The 7,365-nt window shown below is 33.9% G+C and overlaps 1 long non-coding RNA gene across 1 annotated transcript; it reads left to right on the top strand.

The window, feature by feature from the left end:
* Window positions 1-222: 222 nt before the first annotated feature.
* Window positions 223-4,814, top strand: LOC109238033. The gene is made up of 3 exons (XR_002069694.1): window positions 223-382; window positions 2,732-2,819; window positions 4,429-4,814. It is a non-coding gene; the product is annotated as an uncharacterized LOC109238033 (long non-coding RNA).
* The last annotated feature ends 2,551 nt before the right edge of the window (window positions 4,815-7,365 follow it).

Here is a 7,365-nt window from a genome sequence, read left to right as displayed (position 1 = left end):
AAATTTTTGCAGTGAATTGACCATTACTTTAGACTTTAAATTGTTAGAGCATAAGCAAGATCACCTGGTTATAATCTTTACCGCAAATGAAGACAACTTGAGACTGCAAAATGTTAGGCCCATGCGAAGCATGGGCAAGAACATCTAGTATATATATATATACTATCTAATAAGAGGGAATAACAAACACCTAGAGTGCTTCCTTGGAATTAACAATTTATCCGAGGGTATTGTTGTCAATTCACGTATTTCTAGGTCGACTCTTACTGGTGGGACAACACGTGCAGTCTCATTTTCTGTCAATGGAGCACTTGTTGCTCTCTAGGACTTCTATTCTCTCTTAACTTTTCGTGGCAGAGCTTTTTCTTATCTCAGGTGGGGGGTATGTTACCGCTCTTTTCAGTTATTTTATATCATAATTATCTTGCAATTTTCTGTAATTTGTTTGTATTTTGCATTTTGATCGCTGTTTTCTGCTGGGTTTTGTTGTTCTCTTGTGTTTTTCTGTTTCATTTAGCTGTTGTTTTCTGTTGGGTTTCCTTGTCCTCATCTTTTATTTGTCTGTTTCATTTGGCTCTATAAGTGTTTGACAAAATTCTTCAATGAATCAGGCCTTCGATTAGACTTTTATTATTATCTTTCAATTAATTTGTTGCTTTCACATAAATTTGTTACCGCCAATTGGTTTTCAGATGTGCTTGATTTCGCTATTAAGAATTCATTGTCATGGTTCGGCGGTAAACTCTTGTGCCCAGGAAGAATCTCGAGTGGTTAAGTTTTTTTCAGTTTGTTGAGTATTTTCAAAATAAAAATGTGTAAACAATTCAAATTAGAAAGGAGCTTCACTCAATTTGACAATACTAATTTTGTAAAGCCTTTCAAAATATAAATGTATCAAAATTACTATTTAAATTACTTTATGCAGATTTTATTATTGGATAACACCTTTAAGCTACATGTTGAGTTCTTAGTCGATTGGCGCGATGAAAATTGCTTGGACTTCATGTGACCCATAAATCTAAATTCGTGACAACAAGATAAATTCGGCACCATATTAATCAATGTATAGTTTCTTGGGATCAACCCCTCAAGCTAAATTTAGTAGAAGTTAGCCCACGAGAAGACTGCAAAACTAGCAGACCTACTAAAAAGGATCAATATGTGTTGCTGCTTCTTCATTTCAATGTGAATTTTTCAGGCATTACTTTCGAATCAGGTATCCACAGTTATTTTAGACATAAAGTGAACTCGAACTGTACCTCTGTATTTCCCCGTTAAAGAATATTACAGCTGTGTTTACCTGTACTCTTTTTTTATATGAATGGCATTTTACCTATGTCTACCAACATTTGCTTATTACGATTTTTTTTTGGGGGGGGGGGGGGGGGGAATTGATAATTGGGATGTTACCAGCAAATCTTCGAATTTGTTATACGCACATACTGTATTCAGCTACCTCTGTATTGTCAATGGAATTTTTTTTCTTTCTGAACTATGGAAATGCAGTTGCTATCTTGCGGTAATTAGCTTGTGAAGAAATGTCTTCCAAACAAATTAAGAAATAAACGGCCATTTTCAGAAGAGAGAAATAATGAAATGAAACTCAGGTGGGGTGATAGTTATGGGAAGATATCAACTGAAGGCAATGTTCACATATCTTGATGCTTGGAGCTTTTAATCGGTGCTGAGATGTTCTTTTTAAAACATAAAGTCAATGCATTGTGGTCTCTTAATCTCCTATATTTATTAACTAGAGCTTGATTTAGTTATACTTGTACCCCAACCACAATTCATGTTAGAAGCTGCTTTATTATGTAGATATGACCTCTCAAAAGTATTAAACCTCTTGCAGTCAAAGCTAAAAGAAGATATTATGCTTGTAAGTGATGCTCTGTGTGTGTCATTTCTTTATCCAATATTTTTTTGCTAGCATCAATTTGTTGATGAAGTTTTATAGACATTGTAGAACACCGCACCACATGCAGTTTTAGGGACATTGTAGAACATAGGTAGAGTTCATCTAGACTAAAGAATTAGATCCACAAGGACATGTTCAGCGGGGTTTTATTAGACCTTCTCCCAGAGTTTTTTAATGATTTAATTAGCAATGTAAATAGTTAAATTTTCTCCATTCTGTGTCAACAAATTTCCTTCATTCTTTTCTAGCATGATTCGTGGAGCAGAGCATAATTAAAGCACTAACGAAAGCAGTTTCTTTACGTGACTCGCTTTCTAAATATGTGTACTCAATACAATCTCACCGACTATTTTATATCAACTGCACATTCTAAATATGTGTACTCAATACAATCTCACCGACTATTTTATATCAACTGCACAAATCTATCTGATAAATTGAAAGGGTACAATTAAGTACTTTTTGTGCTTTTAAGACTGTTTTTGGCATTGTAAATTGTTGAATACATCGTAATATTTATAATTTCTGTTTAGGGAATGCAGCTCCGCCTCCTTGCTTGTTCCCTTTCCTCTTTTCTCCATTTCCATGAGCATTTTCTATATTAGAACAGACAAGTTCAAGAACTCAGATTAAATTTGTAATGTTGTTATTGTTTTTTCTTGTTTGGTACCATGTCCGCATTACTAATGGTGATTTATTCGTTTCTTCTATGGCCATCAACTCCTATGGAGATTTGCTTTACCATGTTTGTGCTGTGGTAGGATGATGCCGCAATATACCTCTGATAAAACGCTTGCGCTTCCTCTTTTGCAGTTTCATTCATCGTTTTGCTTCTCCGTTTCTGCGCTCACTAGAACTGTTTTATCTGCTCATTTGCTATCAGAAAACCAGATAAATTTGGGTAATTGCTCCAACTCCTGCTCTATAGTACTTTGCTCTTACTGGTTTGCCTTGGATGGTACAGAGCTAATTGTCAATAAAAATAACAAAGCGATACTATACCCTTGGGAGAAAGTTTCATGCGGGGCTACTTTAGTCTTTGCTGGTTTGCCGTGGATGAGTAAGGAGCTAATTGGCGATGTAAATAACAAAAGCCATACCGTACCCTCGGGAAAAGTTTCATGTTTGGGCTCGGGCAAAGCCTGGGCAACTCCTATTAGTGTATATATATATATATATATATATATATATATATATATATATGGGTTTTGCTAACCTACTACAACTATGTAGTAGGTTAGCATTTTATACATATTTGGATTCTCAAAAATACGCTTAAATTTTAGTGATAACTTCATTGTTAAGAGGGGCTTTTTGTCTTTTTTACAAAAACAAATCTTTTTTTTTTTCCGGCAAAAACAAATCTGACTTTCTTCAACATTGCTCCCTCACTATTCTCTCGATCTGTTCTCTTCTATTTTTTTTTCTTTTTCTTTTTCTTTGTAAAATTCAATCCCTAATTTTGGATTTGGTCTTTCTCATATGCTTTTCTTCTTTCTTCTTTGTAAAATTCAATTGATTTATGACCTCCCTCTCTCGTCTTCTTTTTCTTCTTCCTCTTTATAAGATTCAATCTGTAGATTTTCGGCATGGTGGTTTCTAATTATTAATGATTTTTCATACCAAATTTAAAGCATATTGGTGTGAGAGGTCCCGAGTTCAATTCTCGGAATGCCCCTTAATAATATAAAGATTTTGCTCGAGATCCTTAGGATAAAAATAAAATAAAAATTATTGGTAGTAGTTCACAAAAACAAGAAAGCTCCCAAACATATTGGTATCTATGGCTACTATTAATTGTTGTTGAATAATTGACTAATGCTTTTGTAGCATTGACAATACAATCTGGAGAGTGGAGTCTAAGAGATGGTGGGGAAGAAGAAGAGAGAATGAGGAGACGGGGGAATTAAGGGAACCAATTATTTGGCTTAATTTGTGAAATGACTAAAAAGCCTCCCAGGCCAAATGTGCTGGCATTAAAATTTAAGGGTATTTTTGAGAATCCAAATATGTATACAATGCTAACATACTACAACTATGTAGTAGGTTAGCAAAACCCTATATATATATAGAGGCATTTGCATCTATACCCGCTTTTTGTGTCACGTTTTAACTTGTGTCCGCTTTGCAAAAAAAAATTGCAAGCGTACCCGCTTTTTCGCATAACTTCAGCATACGGGGCTGAAGTAGCAAAGACAATCATGCAAAACTTCAGCATTCTAGTAGCCGGGCCTGAAGTTCAGCTCTAGAGCTGAAGTTTTTGTTTGTAACTGGCGAACTTCAGCTCTAGAGCTGAAGTTTTTGTTTTGTAACTGTCAAACTTCAGCTCTAGAGCTGAAGTTTTTGTTTTGTAACTGGGGAACTTAAGCTCTAGAGCTGAAGTTTTTGTTTTGTAACTGAGGAACTTAAGCTCTAGAGCTGAAGTTTTTGTCTTTGTAACTGGAGAACTTCAGCTCTTGCACCTCTTCTTGAAAAGTTAAAGCTCTTGCACCTCTTCTTGAAAAGTTCAGATCAACTCTTGGAAAGAAGGCATATATCGTTGTCTCAGGATGCAATTTTTGCACTTGTGAAGATGCCGCTACAGCTTTGAAATGGCCAAAGGCAGTATGCGAAGAAAGAAGATTCAAGATTATGGATATAGGAGTTGGTGCTTTATCAGGAATTTCAAATTCAGAGGTGCCTGTTGTTCAAGGAGTGTACGTTAGCATGAAAGGACTTATCAAAACTCATAATCCTAGCCTGGTGATAACAGTAGCTGATGCTGACTCTAATGTGAGAAAGCTCTAAATATGGCTACAGAGGCTAATACTATTGTGATTTTACGCCTAATATTTCCCTTCCCTTTTGTCTACACTTGATCTGACATTTTTGACCAATGCATTTGTCATTAATCAAAGAGAGCAATGTTGAAGTCATCGTTGTAGAAGAAGAAAGAAGAAAACGAAGGAGGAGAAGGCGGAGGAGAAAGGGGGCTGAAGTTGTTTAAAATGTGGGTACAAGTTAAAAGTTTTAAAAAAAATAGGTATAGGTTAAATGGGGGCGGCCAAATAGGGCGCCCCGTGCAATTTATATATATATATATATATATATATAATTTTGTATAATTAATGTATAAGTGTATAATTATCAAAAAAAAAATTATTTTGTGATCATTCAAGTATTAATTTATTGTTGGGAAGTCACTTAGCTATTCATCAATTCATTTATATGTTATACATATTTTCTGGTCTACTTTCACACTCAAAAAGTTATGGAACTCATTTATCCCGCATACTCGATCCTAATAATCCAAAGAAAAAGAGGTTTTACACCAAATCTCCAGAATAAAAACATTATAATTTCAACGAGCTTTTACCCTAAAATCTGATAACATCAATAGTGAAGCATTTTAACATTGTGCATGAATAAACTAAAATATACTGGAAAATTATTTTTCAAGAGACCGATCAACTTCCATCGATTTATCATTTAAAATAAATTAAAATTAATATTCAAATTTCGGTCAATTTTCTTCGGCCAACACATAAAAAAATTAACCAATTTCGATTGGTAATTTTATTTTTACATAAAAAACTTATTAATTTCTATCAATTATTTCGCATACTTAAAGAGTTTAAATTGAAAAAAATTAAAGCATTAAACCAATAAGCATCAATAGTCTAGCGGTAAAATAATATCTTGCCACAATTCAGGCCTCGGTTTGATTTTCTAGATGGTACATCATTTAATTGTATAATTTTAAAAAAACAATTGATTTTGGTTGGAAAAAATGACAGATTTCTACCGATTATTTATTTTTTAGGTGAGTAAGAATTCAGTTGAACAACCGAAATCAGAGAATCTTAAGTGACCCATTTCGATTGGTTTTTACATTTTTTGGGCAATTCTAGAATTCAGTTGAGCGACCAAAATCATTGACTTTTTAACTGATCGATTTCGGTTGATTTTTGTTACCGATCAGCATTTTCCCGACCATCCAATTTCAAAGTGCCAACATATAAAAAATGCTAAATTGTCTGAATCTAATAATTAGTGTCATGTTGCGTCAAATAAATTGTGTTATCAAACATCAATAAACTACATAGATAACAAGAGACATAAAAGAATCTTCAACTCTAGATCATAATGAGATTGGTCACGTGCCACATGCTTAAGTTTCTGAACATAATACTAATATGTTTAGTGAATGACAAAATAAAATGAATATCAAATAAACTATCACATATGAAGTTCATCATTATTCAAGAAAATAATATCAAGAAATTGCTACTCCAAAATCCTATCAAAATCATGTGTACAAAAAGTTTGTTGTGACAAACATATGCTTAAACTGTCAGGCAGTGTCTTGTTCTCAAAAGTAAATTTCTACTTGAAGACCTCAAAGGTTGAGCAGCATTGGCTCAGAATCAACTTTATGCTAATCTTCATCTGGTACATTTTATGACTATTTCAAAATAGTGGTAACTGCTAAAAATACTTGAAAAGAATGTTGTTTCCTTCACCATCGATGCATTGTGAAAACAATGGAGTATTTATAATATCCAAGACAAAGAAACTGCTTAATTCAAGAATTCCATTTGATTCCTAGAATGCGTTAAGCAAATAAGCAAGCATATAACAGAACATACGTATAGATCAGAATGAGACAACTATAATCTGATCATTATTCTGATAATAATGGAGATAAAAGATGGAACCAGAAAGTAAAGTAAGAGAAAGAATTGAACTACCTTGTTGCTGCACATTCAGTTAACAGGAATATGATTCGGATATCTCATTCTCCATATAGATGAAGCTTTGAGGGCTAAAGGAAATGAAGAATGAATTCCAGGCAAAGGCATGTTTCCTGCACTCCAAGGCATAATCAGATGGTTGATGTGCATATTTCTGCCATGAACGTGTTAGTCCAAAAGGTGAATGAGCAAGTTTATATATAAGGACTGAAGGATCATATAAACGTATTTCAGAAATAATATGCTAGTTATTATTCTCTAGTAACTTCTTTACACCAGCTAATTATCACAAAATAGAGATGCATGCTTCTACAGAACACAATTGAAATACATAACTCACTCAACTACAATCAACCACCAAATCAAGGAGCCCGAAAGATATAGCAATATAGGAATTATAGATATTGAAAGAGGCCATAACTAAGATGAGAAATACAGGCCTAAAAATCTCTGCACGCCTATTTGGTCAAAGCAAAGAACTTGCCTTGTGTTTATCCACTGCACTCCAGAGTTAGATCCAATATGAAGACATAAACGAATCCAATCGAGTCATAAAGAAAACCTACAAGACCTTTAGATGGATAACTGAATACTTGAGAGCCTCCAAGCAATATAGAATATCCTTGTTTCCAGCAACCAGTTAGTGAACAGCTTCAATAGTGAAAGCAATTAGTACTTATAAAGCTATGTAGACAAATGTGAAAGATGACTATA

This window comes from Nicotiana attenuata, unplaced genomic scaffold (genome assembly GCF_001879085.1).
Source record: "Nicotiana attenuata strain UT unplaced genomic scaffold, NIATTr2, whole genome shotgun sequence".
Lineage (NCBI taxonomy): Eukaryota > Viridiplantae > Streptophyta > Magnoliopsida > Solanales > Solanaceae > Nicotiana > Nicotiana attenuata.
This window is presented reverse-complemented; position numbering and strand designations above follow the sequence as displayed.